Source organism: Ammospiza caudacuta, chromosome 2 (assembly GCF_027887145.1).
Source record: "Ammospiza caudacuta isolate bAmmCau1 chromosome 2, bAmmCau1.pri, whole genome shotgun sequence".
Taxonomy (NCBI): Eukaryota; Metazoa; Chordata; class Aves; order Passeriformes; family Passerellidae; genus Ammospiza; species Ammospiza caudacuta.
In genome coordinates this window covers 13371373-13393929 of record NC_080594.1, presented here as the reverse complement: position 1 = coordinate 13393929, position 22557 = coordinate 13371373, and positions in this window count along the sequence as shown.

Below are 22557 nucleotides of genomic sequence, written 5' to 3'. Positions count from 1 at the left end.
CTCACTTGTGACCAGCAGTAAACTGGATTTATCTCTGTTCACCACCACTCTCTGGACCTGGCCATCCAGCCAGATGTTTTATCTAGAGGAGAGTGCACCTGTCCAAGCCATGAGCATCCAGTTTATCCAGGAGAATGCTGTGGGAAATGGTGCCAAGGGCTTTACTACAGCCCAGACAGATATCCACAGGCTTTCCCTCATCCACTTGGTTGGTCACTTTGCCAAAGTAGATCAGGTTAGGCAAAAAGAACTTGTCTTGTCCTGTCTGCTCAGAATAGTTTTAAATTGTAACTGAAGATGTGGTAGAATAATTGGAAAATAACAATTTGCTGGATGTTTAGATCCAGTATGCTTGAAGTTTGGCCATATCTTACATTTAAGTGTGTGTAGAAATTAAGATGCATTTAAAGTCTGTAAATCTGTGGTTCATTTATCTAGCTGTAGTTCACAGTGGCTTTTCTCTGCAAGCCCTGAAGACCAAAACTTTTTGAAGTATTAGTATAACATATTCAGTGTGTTACTTCATCTATATCAATTACTATAGTAAATACTAATTTGCCATGTATAACATAAGTGAAGGATGAGTAGAAACATGATAATAAGAATGTCCTGTTCAATTACTATAGTAAATACTAATTATGCCACGTGTAACATAAGTGAAGGATGAGTAGAAACATGATAATAACATCCTGTTCTATATTTCTTATTTTAAAAAATGGGAATATCTGAGCTAAGATCATAGATACACTATTGATATATTGTCCTTTTTACTTATTGATGGCACTAATATTATTCATGACGTGGACCTTTTGGTGGGGGAGAGATCAGATTATACCCAGTATTCCACATTTTTGAGGTGAGACCTGCTTAAATTTTAATTGTGATTGGATAAACTGGGCTACAATTTTTTAAGAAAAAGATACATCTTGGACAGCTGCAGCAGCTCGGACAGATCCAGAAACAGCTGCCTTGCACAAATATGCTGCTCCCTGTGAGGCAGTAACTCCTGATCCTGTTGAATTCAGGCTGTCTTGTGCTGCAGTGAGTAACTTCATCTTGTTTGAAACAGTGACTCCCAGGTCAACAGCACTGCTTGAAGCAGCTCCATCGGAGCTGGGAGCAGCAGCAAGGCCAGGAGCAGCTGTCTGACCAGGGCTTTCTTCTCTCTCTCACAGCCTCTCTTGGCTCCCCTGAGTTCAATACTCTGCAGGAGCTCTTGCCCTGTCAGATGGGTCAGTGTAACGTGTCCTTTTCTCACAAATCAAAATCTCCCATTATATAACTGGAGAGAGCCACAAAACCCTTGCAAAAATATCTCCCTTCAGTGGCGCTGGTGGAGTTGGCTTTTGCACTCTTAATGACTCATGGACTTAGTGGGAATTTGGGAATCATGGCTCACACACAAGCAGGGCCACAAGCTGTCACTGCATAGGAGTGGAGTTTGCCCATGAGTGAAACACCAAATTCCAACTCTGTAGTTGATGAGCAATACATTTCCTATAGGCTAAGTTCAAATTTCCGCAGGGCTCTAACACTATATCATTTTAGTTTTCTTTTGTTTCAAGCACAAAGCAATGTGTTTGAATTTTCAGCTGTTATATCAATAGGCATGCCATTAATAAATGTGTGAAAACTGGAAAGGTTTCAGGAAACTTTCAACAGTAAGGAATAGCACAAAAGGTGTGAAGTCACAAGTGTCACCAGACTAAAATTACCATTGACAAAACAAGAAAGAAATTGTATAAGAGGTGATGTTGTCCTATCCTTCTAAAAGCTCCTTACTGGAATATAACATATCCTTATAAGGAAGAAAAACTGTGGCATTCCTGACTGAATCCTATTGACAGGCTAACTGTGGTAGAAAATTTTCCACAAGTTCATTCTTATGAAACAAAAATGAGCCATGGGAAATAACTTTGCCCCTTCAAGTATTTTATCTGTTTGCTGTGCTGTGTGTTCCTCCTACCCACAACAAAGCTAACACTATTGGCTATGAGCAAGTAGCTCTCTTAGCAAAGCTCAAATCTCTAGGTGTCTTTCCTTGGTGGGAAGAAATTCCAAGAACATAATGTCCTGTTGTATGTTTTGTAAGCATTTTTGACATCTAACCAAGAGTTGTGAATTGTTACTGTTCTGTGTCACAGAGAATGGATGCTCCCTTTTCATCCAAATTTTATAGTGAGCAGCACTACTGTCATTTAAGGCTCATTGGGAAGCTTTACACAGTTCTTTATATATATTTATAAAAAACTGGTCAGGCAGGAATTGTGCCCAGTGTCATTATATATGAAAGATCATACATGTGATATATGTAAGCACAGCTTTTGACTGAAAATAAAACCAAAACCAAAGCTAGCAAATATAAACCTCCCAAAACTCCAACCAACCAACAATAATAAAAAGCCCCAACCCAAATCTGTTACCAGTCAAAACAAAATGTTACTTGATTTTTCTTATTTGCTATGTGCACATAATTAGCATAAATTTCTCAATTGTATCCAAGAGATGTAGACCCAGGAGGAAAACATTGTCTGAGTATGCAGGATTGGGATTGAAAAAGCCAAAAACCATCTAGTGTTGAATGTGAAAGGAATAAGAAGAGCTTCCACAGGCACATCAGACATGACTTTGTGTTCTGTGACTCTTTCTATTGCAATGTTCTCATACTAAGATGAACACTGTTCATCCATAAAATATGCTTGAAATAGCAGCACACAATGTTGTAAAGCACAATTTCCCTCACCTATGGCTTGATTTGTAAAAGTAAAGTATCTCAGAAAACCTGGGAGATTAACAAATTTGCAGGATAAATATTAACTGTCCCAGTATTTCTGTCCTTGTTACAATATTTCCAGTTATATAGATTAAAGGGGTTTACCCCTTCCAGGTCTATTTATGTTGTAGCTTTTTGGTTTTAATTGTAATATTTCAGAAATTAGAAAGTTATATTTTTTCAGACTCTAAAGAAAATTTTTGCTACATAATCCTTATTAGTGAGTTTGTGGAATGAATGAAGATAATGGAGGATTTTTCCTACTCAAAGCAATGCCTTGGTTTTTATTCCTTGACTCCTTGCAATGGCAGCCCTAGTGTAAGGAGGGATGGTGTTCTGGGAACAGTGAAGTAACAGAGCAGTGAAATTGAACAAATCATATTTTCCATTAACATAATGAGATTTAATATGTTGCTTAGGAACATAACCAGTTTCAATCATCCCTCTCGTGTCCACTTTGTATATGGTGATTTTCAGTAGTGTGAGTTATTTTGACACGTTGTTTGGAGTTTTTAGAGTTTATTAAGACAGTTCCTTATTATATTTCACAAAATAATTTGTTTTCTTTTAAATACTTTTTAAAAGGAAATTCTACCTGAAAATGCACTTCACAATAATGTTTTCAGGCTGAATTAAGATGAGTTCATTTTTGTAATTTTTTATTTCACTGATAATGGGCTGTTTAGTCACCAGATAATGGGACTTTTCATAGATGATGAGAACTCATTATCCCAGTCTTCTAATAGAAATGCATCTTATCACAGGTGCATGACTGCTATTCTTGATTTGATTTGAAATCATGTCTGAAAAAATATGGTATCTTTATTGTCCATGGGGCTGCTTGTTAATAGATAATAAGTCCAGATCATTCACTGTGAACTCCAGATGTGTCCTGTTTGTCCTCTATTGAGAACATAACTTTTAATTGTCTGAAACACAACTTTAAATATCTAATAATAATGATGAAGAAGTCAAATCATATCCCTTACTCATCTCCATATTATTTTCAGATCAGAAGAAGACATGTTGTTGGAGTTTTATCTAAATTAGGGTATTCTTAATTACCCATGGCTTTTAAGCTTTTTGCTTCTGACTCCAGAAGCACAAGACAGAAAGATGTATTAGAAACTTTAATTTGTTGATGAAAGGACTGAAAGTCATGCTAATTTCTGAAGAGGCCTTGTATTATGTGAATAGAGTTAAAAAAAAAAAAAAGAAAAGAAAAAATGTCTGTCCTCATAAGATAGATCTGCTCTTCCTGAGCAAATGCAGTTGTTTTGGCAAAGAGAACAGAATAAAGGCCAAAATGAAATTGCATATTTTCAGGATGGCTGTAGATACAAGTTGAGTTTATTTGGTACTGCCCTCCTGGTAATGCTCAACTGTTGACATTCTGGACTATAAAGAGTTCCTTGATAACTTTTTTATATTTCCTGACTTTATGGTGCTGTGGGAAATAACAGCTGAGATCAGAAGAAAAAGAGGAAATAAGTATAATATCGTAAGTATATTTATTCCAGTGAGTGCGCAGTGTACTTTTACAATCTTATTCCCTTTCATGATATTTCCAAAACCCTCAGGAAGGTATTTTTTTAGAGGCAATCTTCATTCGTTTTAGTTTGCTTAGAGTTTCCCCAACCTGAATTTAAATCAAAACCTCTTCCTTTACAAAGAATGACAAGCATATTGTTGTTGCACATGTTGACCATTTCCACTGCCTTTAACTTTCACTTGCTTCAGCTCTCTTGAGTATTGAATTGGAAAATATTTCTGGGGCTCCATGCCTAAAATCAAGCTCTTCACTTTTAATACATTTGATAAATAACAGCCAGCAGGTAACTATGAAAAACAAACATAGCTTTTTAAGGAACTTTTGATATTTTAGTTATATCAACTGAGTATACATACATTAAAGAAACTTATTAATATTTTTAACCCAGAAAAATCCTCAGTCTAGAGCATTATTTTGTCTTTTTTAAGTGATTCCTTGAACTTTTTTCTTTGTCACTATTTCTTAGTGGGCTTGATTTTCTTCTTTATTAATTTTAACTTTTCCAAAAGGAAAGAGTAATCTTTTCCATTTTCTTTAGTAGATCTACATAATTTATATAGATTTTCACTGCTTTCTAAGCACTCTGTCACAATAAATATTTAAGAGATGTACTATTAGTAATATTTTCCGCTATTGGTCTTTATTTAAATATTCTTACAATATCCTTTTAGTCTTACAGAAAGTGGTAAAAAGATGAATGCTATTACAGAAGGAATAAGAGATCTGTGTTATGAGGTTGTTGGTCAAGTCTGGAGAGAAGTTTGGCAAGGGAATCTATCCTGAACCTTTTGAGGGTCCCCCTTATCCCTTTTTGTACTTGCCCTTTCTCATCCCTTGCAACTCCAGCCTCTGTGCATGTAATTTTACGCTGATTTTAGTTTTAGAATGACTGAATTTAGATTTTAGTCTGATTTTTCTGTGTGTTTTTACTTTCTGGTAAGCCATAGATTGAATCTGGCCAATTAACTTTCATTGTTGATAACTTTCCCAGGGATTCTACAAGTAACATAAAACACTCATTCATTACAAACAGAAATTGGAAGTCTTGGTGAGAAGGGAGGCAGAAGGGACACACATCACTGGGTCTATGATGTGCCCTGCCACCCTGAATCTCTCTGCAAACTCCTGGCACTGATGGTCTCACTTTGCCAGCAGGAGCATCAGTGTAAAACCTCTCATTTTGCAGTTGCAGGTTGCTGGGGCACTATTGGAAATTCTCTTAAATCATACCAGAGCCCACAAGGCTCAGCTTCTTGTTAGCAGATACCCTATAAAACAAATATCTCATGAAAAACCCAAAAGTTTTCTTTGCCCCAGGGGACTTCCAGGTTCAAAACCACAGTTTGCTGTTCCTTGTACTTAAAAAAAGATGGTCTTGGCAATGTGCAGGTTAGATTTAACAAATGCTTTCCCATCTTTCACGTCCAGAGAAAAGACACATTTTTGCTACATTGAGTCAGTTTTTTCAGCCAGTCATGCCATCAAGAGAACATTTTCTTGCTCATTATCCTTGTACTAGTTAGTGGTTTCTTTGTGTGCATGCAGGTATGTCTAAAAGATAGGATTTCACAAATCATATATGCCAATAGAATTTAATGTAATTTATTCCATGGGTGGGAATCCATCTACTTTCACTCAACTCAATTTTGAACTCCTTAGAGATCTAAGCTTTTTCTGCAATCTTTGCAAGTTCCTCATCATTTTTTTGGAACACAAATCTGCAGTGTTGATTTGAGGTTAATATAAAGAATTACTGCCTTTTTTCTGCATAGAGTATGGTTTAATCCATTGAGACTCTAAGGCATTTTTAATAAATTGAGAAGACATTGATACCTTCCTATTAAAAACTGCAATACTCTATGCTGGCAAAATATGACTTAGTAAAGAGGACTGAGTTTAATGAAGCATAAAGGAGTTGGTTATTTGGGTAAGCAAAATTAGCGTTTGCTTAATGTAAGAACAGAAAAATTCAAACTGTGCACCTCTGTAATTTAAGTGGTATTTCACTTCTGTAGGTATCGTCTCAGGTATCTTTTGTTGTGTTTATTTTCCTCAGGGATATAAAATTTCAGAATGCCCCAAGGTAGTAGGAATTCCTAATTAAAAAAAAAAAAAAAAAACAAGAGCTTTGTGTGGGGTATTTGCTAGTGGTGTTTGACAAGGGAAATTATTTTCCTCTTGTACTTGGTACTGGTGAAACCATGTTTTTAATCATGTGTCCAGTTTTGGGCCCCTCACTGCAAAAAGGACATTGAGGGGTGTAGGAATCCATAAAATCAGAGGGTTTTGGGAAAGCTGCAAAAGGCAGGCCTCAGAGACAGCAAAACTGTAATTAGAGCTAAGGAGTAACGATAAGATTAGTCAGTAGAAAAATCATGTAAGAAGTAGAAAAGTAAGAACAAATAGAACAATGGTCTGTGTATTAACACTTGTCTAGAATAACTCCCTAAGCTACAGAGAAGTTTATCTAGCAAGATATTAGGAATTTCTAAGCTTAATAATGGAGCTCTGTGCATTGTGTTTTAAGGCTTACAAGCAGGTATTGTATTTGAAATAAGCAAGCATTGCTTTAACTAAAGGTACGTGTGCTTACAGTGGTTGGATGGAACTACTGTCAATGCGCTTTTGCTTTGTGTGATTAGTGAAAAACTTATAAAGTGAGTTGTAACATTGAGTTCTCGGTCTGGGATGTGAGCTGGTGGCATCTTCCCATTGTCATAACCATGTAATGAGACTGATGCTGGAAAATAAAACAGCTCAAGGCACGTTCCCAGCAGTCCTGTCCCGTTTGTGATTTGTACACAGGCTCCAGCCAGCGATGAGGGGCATGTCCACAGAAGGGCAACAGAAGTAGAATAGGGTCTGGAGCACGAGGCTGGTGAGGAGCAGCTGGCATTGTTTAGCCTGGAGAAAAGAAGGCTCAGGAGGGACTTTATCTCTCTCTATAAGTCCCTGAAAGGAGGCTGTAGCCAGATGGGGGTCAGGCTGTTCTCCCAGGCAGCAACAACAGGACAAGAGGAAACAGCCTCACGTTGTTCCAGGCGAGATTCAGATTGCACATCAGGAAGAATTTGTTCATGGAAAGGGTTGTCAAGCCCTGGAATGGGCTGCCCAGTGGGGTGGTGGAGTCACAATCCCTGGAGGTGTTCAGAAATGACTGAATGTGGCACTCAATCTCATGGTCCAGTTAGCAAGGGGATGATCAGTCAAAGGTTGGTCTTGATGATCTTGGGGGTCTTTTCCAACCTGTGATTCTATATAAAGGCTAAATGTCACTGTGTTAGCAGGAACAGACAGGATGCAGGCGCAAGCACGGACGAAATACCAATTATAAATTCATTTTCATTGCCTTACCAAGCGGGTCTTCCCTGAAGCAGTAGCTGGGCAGTGCATGCAAGTGTGAGCTCGCTCACACAGACACCACAGAGCTCTTGCTGGAGGAGCTCCAGCCCATGCTGGAGGATGAGTGACCCTGCTGCTTTCACCTGTGCATCAGGGGTTCCTGCAGGTGTGATTTACCACTCTGCTTTGATCTTTCCCACAGCAGGGCAGAAATCTCAAGCATGTTCCATGGGGTGCCTCCAATTCTATCACATGTTATCTAAACAGAGATTTTGTTCTTGTTCCACAGAAAAGGCCAAATAAAAATTTGTATTTTCTATGTGTTTCTCAAAACCCTGTCTGCAAGTCACTCAAGGATGTTTACAATCCTCTTCACCAATATTCCATTATTTTCCCCTCAGCTTGTGACAAGAACTGTATCATGTAATATAGAACACATAAAAATGGTGTGTTTTTTGCTATTAGTGAAAGATCTAAAGCACCCATAACTTTCCCTGAGCACCTGCATTTGCCTGATCACCTTGCACAGTGCCAGAGGCATGTCATAAAGGTTGAGAAATAATAACTTTAAGTTAACTAGAATGTGTGTCTCTAGGAGACAAAAAGAAACTGAAGAAGATTTAGGGAAATGCATTTTGTACTTTGCTATCGGCATCGTGCTGTTTTACATCAACATATACATTCAGCATTTTCTCCATTTAATTACAAACCTACCTCATAATGTTCTTTCAATTCAGTAGCAAAGCTTTAAAAAAAAAGGATTAAAACTTCAGCTTTGAAGTCTGTTGATTTTATTTCATCTTCCATTTGATCTAAAAATATATTAAATCTCCATAAATTATTTCAAGTTTTTTTAAAATAATGATTTTTTTACTATGCAAAAGTGTCTTACCATCAGTGAGATTCTATCAGGCTTCTGAACTTAAGCCAGAGAGGTAATAGCTAAATTCAAGGTCTTGTATTCCCTCCATATAGCTAGATATGCAAATATTTTAATGACATGATGATATAATTTCAATTAATTAATTAAAAATTTAAACAATACTGCAATTTTCTATTTTCTCTCTTTTTTTTCCCCTTGAATTCTATGAAAAGAAAACAAACACAAGTTTTTTAAACAAATAAATTAATCCTTCAAATGTTTAAATTATCTTTCTTTTTGATCTGACTGCTAACTTTCTATCTTGCTTTCTATATATCTTTGAGGTCAAACAGAAAGGTTGTGGAGTCTCCACGGTTGGAGACATTCAAAATCTATCTGATATAGTCTGGGAAATTGGCTCCAGGTGGCTGTTCTTGACCACTGTTGTGCCATGTGATCCCCAGCACTCCCCTCTAAACCTTCCCACTCTGTGATGGTTCACTGTTACAGCATTTGGAGTCATAAGGACTACTTATGCTTCCATTCTTTGGACATTTCCAAACCATTTCATCTAACTTTTCCATAACAGAAATTTAGCAATGGATATGCTCCTGCATCTTTTATATATGTACAGTAATATTACCTGTTCTATCCATTTTTTGGTTTATATAGATATTTAGTACAAAGGTTTGTCTGAAGAACTTCTGCAGTCCAAAAGTTATGTAACTTGTTCATAAGAGATACTCTACTGATTTTTTCTTCTTTCTTCCTTTGGATTATTTTCCATCATTATGGTGCTCTGTAGATGACAAAATGCTGAGTGTTTTTTTACAGAAGATTTGTTACAAAACATTGATGACAAATGGAATTGTTGCAATAATCAAAATCATACTTCTGTCTCCTTAGAGCTGCACTTTGTGCTTTCTAGAAGTGCAGAAACTGGAAGAAAGTTTAGCCTTCAATATCTAAGTCTTTACAGTTCTGACTTCTGTTGCAAGGTTTTACACACGATTTCCTTCAAGTCTTGTTCTCTCAATGAAGTTAACAAGTAAGATTAGTTGCACATTTTGCTTTTTTTAAATAATAATACATTGGTTTTGGCTTGAGAGTGGACAAAATATGCTAGTTTAACATAGACTTGCTGTCTTGCTGCATACATGCAGGTGGAAAGGAGGTTGTAGTTCCACACTGCCCAAATCCTTAATGCAATATTTGTTTTTATTGGCATGACACTAAATAATTTTTTCCACAAGGCAAACCTGCTTTGTCTTCAATGGTATTTGGTTATGTGATTTCCCTGTCTTTATCTCTGCCCACAACCCACTGAGGGGTGAAGTGAGTGACTGGCTGAGTGGATATTTATCTGCAAGCCAGCATTAACCCACCAGGGTAATTTACTTCATTCATGTTCCACAGAAAACCATTCTCCTCTGTGCACTTTTTGCAAGAATAACAAGATTTTTCAGAATCATACAGGTTGATAATGACTAGCATTTTGCACTTCAATATATATTCCTAGGACTCTTCAAAACATGTTCAGTATGTCCTTTACTCACACCTATACATTCTTTGCTTACCTTCTTTTTCTCTTATATTTCCTTTGCTGTAATATCAATTTATTATGAATATTTCCTGCAAGTGACATCAATGTTCTGCTGAGCTACACAATACATTTTGGCTCATCTTCCTTCTGTGGCACTGTAACAATTAATGTTGATGTGGTTTTGTTTTCAAGGCATTATTGCAGATGCTTGGTCATTTCTTTCAGTCAGACTTTCTCCAGTCAGATTCTGCCTGATATTCTGCCTTGGCCATGAAGTTTCCTACAGAGGTTTTTGGTTCCTATTTAGTGAAAGGTCACAGCTAATTAGTGAAACTTTGAGCAATTCTAGGAGTACTTAAATTTAACCCTAAGTTTTGTTCTGTCCAGACTGTCCAGGAAATGTTCTTATCGTCTTTTCAGTTTATCCTCATCAATTTTTAGCGTAAATCTTCCTTAATCCCCTCACACAAAGATTACTTGACTACACTTCTTAAAGGTTTTTGAGGATTTGGTAAACAGTTCTAAAATTGATTTTTTTCTTTCTTTCTTTTTTTATATCTGCTTTCTTGACTTAATTGCTCATACATATTCCTTGTGCATGTCTTCATTTTGTAATCAGGTCTTTCATATTCTTAACATTATGACATACATTATTTCTGTTGAAAGAATGCAAAGACTGTTGTAAGAAAATGTAGGACCAAACCAAGGCACTATTTTCCTAATAATGGCTAGTAAATGTTTTCAGGAAGAGTAAGTAGAGGGATTTTCACTCCAGTATTGTTATTCAGTCATCAACAATTTAGGAGTTCAGATGATCCAACTGTCACAATTATAATAGCTACTGGAAGGCTTAAATACACAAATTCACCTAAATCTGCTCTAAACATACATATTCCTTTGTTCTCCATCAGATCTGGTGGCAGTGTTTTCTGCAGTTGAATTCCACCTTGTATCAGAAAGCACTTGGTGTTCAGAGGCTGCCAGGTGATTTCAGTGGCTGTCTCAGAGAAACAGCCTCTCCCTCCCTACTCATATTCCTGCCCTGGCTATGTTGTAGGTGGCCTTCCTGTCCTGTGGCTGTAGTGTCTGTATTTCCTGAATTTGGGTTGTTATCTTGCCTTTTCCTGCTGCTTGCTGGACCCACAGGTGTCCCTGCTGGCCTGGCCCTGGTGCTGTGGAAGCACTGCCACCATGGTTGCCATTTTTACCTTCCTTCAAGGATCCAAATTTACCTTCCTCCAAGGAGCACCCTGCTCTTGCCTCCTCTGAGAGAGTGTGCAATTATAATTCAACACAATGGTGTGCATTATCTCATATTTATTGCCATCTAATATTTCTTTCCAAGTCATTTGGGGGGAAGATGCTGCGCTCATTCTAATGGCAATTAAGAGGCTGCCTCTTGCTGATCATCATTTTTGAATTGCTGTTGTAGAATAAGCTGTCAACAGGCATGTGGCAGGGTCTGGATTTGTGTACAAGGCAGGCAGCAATTTCACAGAAAAGCAGCCTGCAGAAACAGTCCTCTTTCTTGAGCGCCAGGGGCAGGCTGAGTTATCAGGTTTTAACTCAATTTTAATGTGAGGTCAGCTTTTTTATCCCCATCAACCTTAGTATTCTCCATTAGGAAAACACACATAAAGACAAATATGTGCCTTTTTGGGATGGAAGAACAGAAAGGTAGTCAGACTTAACAGATACTTTTTTCTTAATTTAATATGAATTTTAAAAGTATATGAGGCACCACAGCAATGATAGTAAGTGATAAAAAGACCTAATGTGCAATTAAATGGGAAGAACTGGGTTATGTATCCCCATGAAACTCTTGGGAATAAAGAGAAGGAACAGTTTTAGTGTTAGATAAGAAGTGGGGGAAATAAGTGGTATAAGGCATAAAACAGTGTAAATTCTTCAAATGGGTAGAAGACTATTGCTAAAGTCCATCTATCTTAAAGCTGATAGCAGTGTCAGGGAGGATGGGAAGGAAAGAGAAAAGGTGAGGGTTAAACTCCACAAAATAAAGGATCTTTAATTTTTAAACACCTGAACGGTAGTGACATAAAATAGACAGAAAAGCGAAACACAATTCTGATTGTGACTTTTGCAAAATCAGAACAGAAACTGCAAACTGTGTTCATTATTTTCACTTGTTTTATTTGTATTGTGCTCCCCCCCATTTCCCCCCGTTTACTACCTCCACATATTTTTTTCTCCTAGCTTTTTGGATAGTGACTAACTAGTGAAAGAAAGACTTATATCCCCTTGCCAACTGTTCCCTAGTGTCTCTTCCCCAGTCCCTCTTATTCTTTACATGACAGCTACAATCTGTCTGCTTTAAAGGGTTTACCTAGCACAACCAAAGCAGCCATATTTACCCCTTTTAAAAATATTAACTATGGATGTAGATTTTCATATTCCATACTGCATCCAAAATAATCACAGGAGACTTAAATGGAAGCATAGATGCTTGTGTCTTAATACCAAGTACCAAAGTTTGTCTGTGATGAGTATCCCTGGAATCACAATGATAACCTGACACTGTTAGGAGAGCAAGAGAGACAGTCTTTTAAAGTAATTCTCTGCTGTCAGCTTGGGACATTTCAATCATCATAAGCCCAAATGCCTCATTTCTCATACACAGAACTAGGAGAAAATGCAGTCTGGACGGGATGAATGATATTACATTAATTCTGGTAATGCAATGGGACAAAGAAAACCCTGGGAAGCTTACAGTATATGCTTCTGGCTCTTAAATTCTCTTGTTTGATGTTTAAGGAGTTAATAAGTCAAAGATAATTGGAAAAAAAAGTGAAAATATAAATAGACCTTGAGATAGAATTACAACGATGAAAAAAGAAGAAAACGATAAGTTTTAAATCTTACCCAAATCCTGCTGTCATTTTCTTTCCTTCAGCAGTTTTGTTAAATGAATGGTAATTGGCCATGCACTTTTCATGCTGTCCAGAAAAAATGGCCATAGTGGAGAAGTTGTTCTAGACCAGGCTGTAAGATTGTACTCCCTGTATTTTGATAAAATTGGTCAAGAAATTTTATTAGTATTCTGTGGGATCTCAGCACCTCAGGACTGATGTGCAGAGTGACCGAGACCACCCTTGGGGGGCTCGGGAGTCCTGGAATGTTGCCAGAAGTGTCTGGTGGCTGGACTTTGATCCTACAATGGAGACGACACCTGTATGAGGATGGGAGGATTTCACTGGGGTAAATGGTGAAGGGATAAGTTAATTAGAGTGAAACACAGGGTTTAGGATTTCTGTACAGGGGGGTCTAGAGAAGTAAGATGGAGGAATTGGGGCGTGTCCTGTCCTTCTTCTTCTTCTTGGCCTCCATCTTCTGTGGTGATGTTGGCACTTTGGGATTGGTTATTACTAAAAGTGCACTGGTCAATAAGGGGAAAAGGTATTGGGGAAAATTGATAAATATTGTATACATAATTTTGAGTATAAAGATAGGTGACCGCCCCGGGGGCTCTCAGTGTGCTCATGACTGGCTTGCTGTGCAGACCTCTGTCGGGCTGAGAGAAAATCTTTTAGATAAATAACTAATAAACACTGAAGACCGAGAAAAAACCTGAAGCCTCTTCTCGTCCTTTGAAGCGTGGGCTGCCCAAGACCATCCCGGGCCTTTCCAGGTCATTAAAACAGCCGAGAAACCGACAGTATTCCTCTGGTAGGTAGATGTTTGTCCTATCACTATTATTTCAAACTGTTTTTCTTATTTTAAAAATGAAGTTTGATGAGCAAGTGGAGCTTAATAAAAATTATAATATGTTAAAAAAGTAAGTGTCTGAAAAATCCAGTCTGTCATCTGAGTCTGTCAAAACAGCAATAGCCCTAATGGCATTAAAATATTATCAACATATTTATTTTTAAAAAAATTCTGATAATATTTTCTAAAATGCTTGAAAGGAAAAAAGAAATTACTTTTTTTTTTTAACTTGGTCTTCAGATATCTTAAAAGATTAGTTGAATAAGTTCTAACTGGTAGTTAGCAAAATGTCAAAGTTTTTCAAAAATAATAATTGAGTGTTTTAATCCTTTTCAAGACATTTTGTGGCATGGTAGGAGTAATCTATGATCTCTTAGGCTCTAGTGTAATGGATTAGAAATGATTTTCAAATACAAGTAGGAACATTGTGAGGAAATCTTGATGGTCTTGATGAAGCAGTGCTGTTCCTCTTGACACTGAACTGAACATTCAGTAGCCATTGCAGCCAAAAAGAAACCATTCCAAGTATGAACTTCATAAATTTCAAGTGTGCAGCTATGGTAAATAAATATATCAGATATGATAAACACATGTTGGGTTTTATGATCTTTTCTGGGTGTTTGTGATAGATTTGTGACAGAATTGAGACAAATATTATATAGATATTTCAGAAGTGGTAGATGTCCTGTAGCACATTTTGAACACATAAATATCCTCTGTTTTGCTCTTGTCTATTAATGAGGGCCATATTTTATACCCCACTCAGTAGGACTAAAATATAGTTACTGTTTATGAACATGTCTGTTTACGGTGACAATTGTAAATCACAGTTACTTGAATTTGTGTGGGGAGTGCTCCTCAGAGCTTTAATATAAACAAATACGAGAAAGCAAATGTTACCTTTCTTTCATGGGTGTGATACCAAAAATACAAAATGTATGACTTCATAAACCTAAAATTGAATTTTGACAAAAAATAAAAAGGGCAAAGACATGAATGCAAACCAATCCTTCAGGCAGGAGAAAAAATTTCTTCAGCACGTAACCATCCCATCTTTCTCAATGCACAACATAATTTTTGGCTACATTTACCTCAGTTATATAAAAATATCATTAAAGTAAAGCTTTTCTGTTGTTGGAACAAATAAGGACATTCAACTCACTCAACAGCACTTCCATGACAGTGGTGCATGACAGGAATTCACATATATATTAAAGTGAGATATTTGAAACATCCAGAACTTCAGGATAAGGCAGAAAGGAGAATGAGATCTTGAGTAGCTCCAGATCCTATTTTGATGATTCTTTAATAAACTTGAGAAGGGCTGCAACTCTGTGGTAATTAAATTAAAAGTTAGCCTCATTCATTACAAATGATTAATGGATGCAATTCACATCACAGTCATAAACGTTGTGGAATTTTGATCAGTTTATATAGATATGAAAATACTGCTTACTTCCCTGATATTATTTGTCATTGAATGCTAAGAATAAAGCAAGTCCAATGTTTACACATTGCATATCAATGCACTTATCTTTAGGAGCCAGATTTGGTGCAGTTTCAAAGCATAAAAGCAGAGTTTGCAGTGTATTTCTGGCTTTCTTGCGAGAGGTCTTTTGGGCTTTCTTGCCTCTTACCTTCTTAATTTCTAACAAGCTTCAGACAATGCTTGTTTAACGTCTATGTCTTTTTTATCAGATTCAATTAATAAGAGATAATTCAAAACAGTAATGTCTAAGTGAAAGGCATCTAATATCTTATTTATTTTCTTCTTCTCTAAACTGTGTCAGTTTCCCCAATCACTTCTGAGAGATTTCCTTTTCCACTGCTGCATCCCAAAAAGCAAATCAAAAGCCCATCAGCACAATTTGTGGTACTTATCAGCACTGTCTAAGACAACCTGTATCATCCATCTCAGCTGAGATACTACTTCTTTAATTCTGATTTTCATTAGAAAGAGTCATGCTCTTTATTACAGATACTTTTCATGCAGGTCTTTTCATAAGCTTTGGAGGGTCAGATTTGATAATCTGCAAAATACTTTGGTCTCTGTGTTTATGAATAAGTTTCCTATTCAGTTCTCAACTATAGGGCTTAAATCAGAACATTTATAAGGCCACATGGGCTCTTGAATTATCTTCTCTGACCTCCTGTGATGCTATTCCATAAACAGTAACTTTTGGTGGAAAATATAACTCAAGGAAATCAAAGAATTTTCAAGGCTAAAAATAGCTGCAGATACTATTTTTTTTATTTTGAACATTTTAAAAAAGAAAATATTTAGACTTTTAATTTAAAAAATATAAAAAAGAGAATAAGACCATTAATCAAAATAAAACTAGAAAAAAAAAAAAAAAGAAATGGGTTTATAAAACACAAAATGTTTTATAATGGCTTGAATTGTCCCAAATCAACATTTCTATAGATGGTGGGAAGGATGAAGGAGATAGAAAAACTGTTTAGTTTCTGACAGAAACTCAAGTCAAATTATAGTCAGTTAAACTTTATCTCATTTAATTTAGCTAACTGATAGATTAAAAGCTGAATAATGTTTGATTATTCTTGAGGGAGGTGTAGTTTGCCTATTGTATATTTAGAACATCAAAGGAGATCACTCACAGCTTCCTTCTAGTTTGTTATAGTGACAATTCTTCCTTGCTGAAGTGAAATTTGTACCCATCATTCTTGTTCATTTTAATGTATGTGTGTTTTTGTGTGCGTAACCAACATAAATATAGTAAGTCAATATAGATAATTTCTGGGATAACTTGTGCTGATATACAGCCTTGAAACATTTTACCAGTCATAACAGCACTTTTATCTCTTAGTTCTGTATTTTGTTCTTGCTCATTTCATCTTAGCACATTTGTCATGTGTTAGGGATCATTTGAGCCAAAGATTTTGCTTAGTATCCCATTTCCTCTTTACAGGTGTAATTCCTGTTTTGCTTTAGCATATATCTGGCCAAAACAATAGGGCCCTTAAGATTTCTCTAGAAATATAACTGTTACCTACACCTTACTTAAATCTTACCTCAGTAAATTCCTATGGAATTTTCATTTAATACTACTCAAACTGATCAAAAGCTGAGTCAGAATTCTGATTTTTCATTACCCCATTGTCTATCCCTTCTCCTAAACCCAAAATATCAGGAAAGAATATCTGGTGTGGCTCTGATTCCTGTGTTATCTGAGATGACACAAGGGGACAGACACAAACTATGGTTAAGTATTTCCTCAAGTTTCCAGATATATAATAAGTATTAAAGTCCTAGAGGAACTTGACAGACCAAATACTTCATATTAGGGACTAGTAAAGCACATAAAAATGGCATTTTCTTCCTTTCTTTACACTTTGTTTTTCCACCTGCTGTTCTTTAAAGACTAAGCACTTGGCCTAAATAAGTTTCTCAGCTGCCAATTTTTTCTGGTTACAGGGTGTTAGAGTAAACTATGAAATGAAAAAAAAAAGAGAGAGAGAAACCCCCTGACTATATCAAACTCTCCAGCTCTCAGATTGCCAGGCTTACTAAAATATGGTCTGAATTTTTAGTATCCTTGCTCTAAAGGGCACTTATGGTTAAACACTGAAGGCAGCTAAGCCCCACCCAGCCACTCACTGGGGAAGAGACATGTTGGATAAAAGGAAGAAAATTCATGGCTGGGGATAAAGACAGTTTAATAGGAAAAGAAAAAGCCATGTACAATATTAACAGAAGGAGTTAATTCTCTGTTTCCCCTGGTAAGCAGCTCTTCAGCCATTCCCAAGAGAGCAGGGTTTCATTATATAAATTTGGAAGACAGAGAGCATCACTCTGAGCATCTCTCTTTCCTTCTTTTCCCCCCTTCTATTTTATGTTCTGGGCATGATGCTATATGGTTTGGAACATCCCTTTGGTCAGTTGGGGTCAGCTGTCCCAGCTGTGTCCCCTCCCAGTGCCCTGTGCACCCTGTTGCCACATTATATCACAGTACAAGGTGGCTTTTACTGGGCAATCAATGTGACTGCCCAGCCTCTGGAATGGAAGACAGGAAACTCAACCAGTTACATCACATCCTAAACTGTGGGCATATCACTGGTCCAGGATCTGGGGGGTGTAAAAGATCAGACCAATGAGCTTCTAGACCCAGGAGTTTTGAACTATCTGTATAAGAAGGCTCTCAACAGTAAAACACCCTATTTGTGACGTGGAGATTTGGGGTGTGTGTGTTGTCCCTGTCTCCAACCACTGACCCCACAGAACATGGGGATTTTAATGTAATACACCCCCAGTCCTGTTCTATTCACAGGTAGAACAGTCTGAGAGACAGAAATGGCTTTGGCTTTGTGCAAACACTGCAAAGTGATAATGGAAACATTCCTGTGTTATCAACACTGTTTCCATACCAGTCCAAAACACAGCACCATACCAGGCACTATGGACAAAATCATCTTTCCCAGTCAAAACCAAAACAACAACATACTACTAAATGCTAAAGGAGCATTTTTAATATTGATCTATCAATTAAGCATAGTTTACTGACAAGGAATTTGTCATTGACAAGGAATTTGTAACTTTCTTTGTTCAGTTTTTTTTTAAATGTAACGTGTCCAATTGTATTTCCAATGTTCATGTATCTTTTTCTGTGTTCAGTAAATAATCTAATATTATATCTTTCTCATGAAGGAAAAAAACCAAAACTTACAAGAAAAATTTTGAAGAGAAGTAGCAGCTGATGACAGCTACCATATGTGTTCTTTAATTGACAAAGAAGTTTCTTTGCTCATCATTGGGAGAAACATTCATAGTGTGACAGTAATTCAGACATGCACACTCACAAACATAGAACTCCTAGTTAATTCTTAACATAATTCATTATTCTGCACTTAATTTCATTCATTCTGAATCTTTTGAAATCCTTGCTTAAATTGAAAATGATGCTGATGAGCTGTAATTTAAGGGAACAGGTTATATTTACATTTTGTTTACTACTATTATTTTAATAGGTATGCCAATAATGAAGGTAAGAAGTACATTTTTCCTTTTCCTCACTAAATTTCACAAATATTATGTGACACAGATAAGAAACTGAAAGTACTTGTCAGGTGGTGTGTATTGGAAAAACAGCAATGAAATCCAACTATATTTTTTGGTTTTCATTCCATTATTTTTCTTGTCACTTTTACAGTCTAAAGTGTGTTTTTTTCCTTTCACTGGAGTGAAATCTTGCAGTTGTTCCTGCAGCCTGTAATTCTTGAACACCTGCCTATCGAAAGCAATTGTTTGCTTCCTCAAGGTGGTGAGTATTTTAGGAATCTGTGCTTTATCCCTTGGGATAAATGTGACTAGTGGCTTAGTGACTGACAGCTGTCTTGACAATATATTTAACATTAGGGAAAACAACCCCAGATTTTAAAATATCAATATTTATGAGTCTCTATCATACCTGAGGTGTTACAATTATAAGAACGAACATGACAAGCTTAGCATTTTGTGCATGATCCCACGGGTTCCTGTGGCATGTGCTTTCTTTTCCTGCTGACTTTCCTCAGGAAACTTTGTGGGTTTAATAGCTGTGTGTGAATTTATTCATCTGCCTAGGATTATTTTAATCCTGAACCTTTTCTGACTTCCTTCCTCCAGCATATTGAGCTAGTTTGCAGGCTTCTTAGCAGAGCAGAGTAAACCCATTAAATTCTTTTGTCTGGCAGTGTCCCAGAACATTCCTAAAGCACTGACACCAGATGACTGTCAGAAAACAAACCTGCTGCCTGCCAGGGATGTTGTTACCTTGGTAGATCCCAGCAGTGGTTCTCCTGAGCACTTCACTGATTACAGCTCTGACTGTATGTTAATAATTTTAAGCCTTCCCTGAGTGATACATGAATAACATGTCGAGGATGAGTGCCTGTGTTTGAAGTTAATGTAATTAAAAAGACCAGTAACAGTATTCAGAAGAACCTTGACTACACTGTCATGAGTAGTTCACAGACTCACTTACTATTGTTGGAAAATAAAACAGGAATAAAAATAACAGAAGAAAGCAGCATAAAGTGTCATAAGAGATGGGAATTCTGAATGTTCTCATCTAAAACCTTTATGTGCCTCCAGTCCCACGTATGGACCAGCAAACCTTTGTTTCCACAGCTCCTTCAGGTTTAATCCAATAATGATGACCTGAACTCCTGCCTGATTTACAGCAAATGCTCATAAAGTTTCCTTTTATTACACTGAGAAGTAACACATTGCTGCTGTGATATTTTTTTAGAAACAAAACTAGGTATTGATGGTGTTATTAAATATTTCAATACTTTACCTAAAAATAAAATCCTAAAGGGAAGTTCAGTGGGCTTCTATGTAAGGATCCTGCACTATGATTGCATAAGTCAGCAAATATAAAGCATGAGATAATGATTAATATTGAGATAGTAATCTGATTTTATGTGACAAAAAGCTTACTACAGGGTGTGAGCCTGAGGTCTTTGCCTGAGCAATGTGAATTGATAAGTAAGATCTTAATTGTCAGTAATCTGTCAACCTATCCTCTCACAATGTATTGCAAGAAATTATACTCATCTATAATAAAGATTTTCAATGGGTTTGCATTATTATGATAAATTACCTTGAAGATTTTTTCCAGATAGGACTAAGGGAGGTATTTCAGTCGCTCTGGACAATTAGATAATCCTAACTAGATAGCAGATAATACGTATGCATAAGAATTCAGCCTCTCTATTAATTTGGAAAGCTGAGGATAGATTTTATCATGAAGAGCGACTGAACCAAAGGCTTCTAACTCCAAATTACTTAGAGAGATTGTTATAGAAAGTTATTATCCTGCAATTTTTACTGTGCCATTATTTTAGTCTGAAGTACTGTGGGAAGAAGAAGAGGATGACAAGGAAGGGACAATTCTTGGGAAATTGATTCCACTGAGGAAAAGGAAGGTTCACAATCAACTCTGAAGAAAATGCAGAATTTTCTATATATATGAAAGCATTGCCTCACCAAAATACATTTCTACACATTATGGGACATTAAATGAAATGTGAAACCTAGAGAAGGAAGAATGAACTCCAAACAAAGAGCATCTGGTACATTTGTAGGATTCAATATATATGATCTGATGATCTGCTTATTCTTTATTTAAAACTTCCTTGATCCAAAAATAAATGCAACATTCAACAGTCTGAGAGCTGATGTCTGTCACAGATAATCTCAAAACTCTGCTTAATGCAGAAGCTACACATATTTAAGGACTCTAAATATCATAAGGAAATGTTTGTAGGAAAAGTTTCAACTGAAAAGCTAAAAACTACCTTAGGGCTCAGAAACTTGGTTTGTTTTCCTCTAGCTCATCTTAGAAAGGCAGTACATTGTGTAACAAAAATTATCAGCATCCCCAGCACTGCTGGAACCATGGCTGGCTGGTAATACAGCAATATGACAAAGATCTCAAAATTTATTTGGAACAGAAGGGAAATAGGAGCCAGAACACGCTAAATTCAATCTGTTTTGGGAGCAGGCAGGATCTGCCTGCTTTGGATTGCTTTGCAGATAGCTGAGTTGTTTTTTTAGTAGGAGAATGAGACATGAAGCTCCATTTCAAGAGCTATAAATTCTGCTTAAAAAACAAAAAAAAAAAAAAAAAAGGATTTGTACAGTCTTTGTGGTACATCTGTCTGATGAAAAAACCTGCAAACCTGACTTTTGAAGGCACCTTAGGCAGTTCTTCTGCTTTAAAGTCCAGAGAGGCCTGGAAGCTAAAAAATAGCACCACAAATCGGAAAAATTTGACAGGCTCTTTGCAAAGCTCATTTTCTTATTACAAGAGTTAATGGTAGACAAGAAAAACCAAAGTGTACCCTTCACCTCTGCTGACCTCAACCTGAGGTCAGACTTCAGAAGTGCATTGAAAACTTAGGCAACGAATCAGAGGGGGATTGTTTATTTAGTTTGTTTATTTAGTATTGTTGTGGGGAATGCTGGCATTTTTTAGGCTCCTTTTTCTTCTAAAAAATAGTAAGACAACTGAAGACTTGAGTTGTAGAATGCTTAAAACCATGTAGAATCTCAAAATCAGAGCAGATTCAATCCATCCCTTTAGCTGGAATAGTGAAGAGGAGGAGGGTGTTTTACTAAACATAGAATTCCTCTGTTGTGAAATACACTATTCTGTTACTTTCACAGAAAAAAATACCATATATGACTTGGACATATGTAATTTAAGTATTTCAACTATCACTTTTGGAAGGACCTCTCATCAAGCAATAAAAAACTATGACAGCTTAAAAGTAAGGAAAATGGATCCAAAAGAGCACACATTGTTGGCTGAAGCTAAATTAAGTATTACTTTTTATTTGTCCCCTTCACCACCAGTTCCGAAAATTGTCTGATCCAGTGCAATTTTTTTCTTCTCTGTGCTTTGCTCTATTACAGAATAGAAAAGAAAAAAATTGTGTTGTATATATTCCCAGGTTTGACTGCACTAATGGATAATAAAGGCCAGAGAATTTGAAATGTGTGAATAAATTCACAAACCATGACAAAATCATGTCAAATGCATGAATGCTTTCAGTCACTGAAATTCAGCTAAGCTGCTATGTAGGATTCAGCTGGGTTTAGATCTTAAGAGGAATCTCATCTCTGTGTAAAGTGACCTTAAAGAGTGAGGTAGACTTAGCTTTGATGCTCAAGATTTGCTGAGATGGACATGTTATGTCTTTTAAAAAGAATAATGGCATCTTTCTGACTACACATATTTTTCATGTACTTTCCAAAA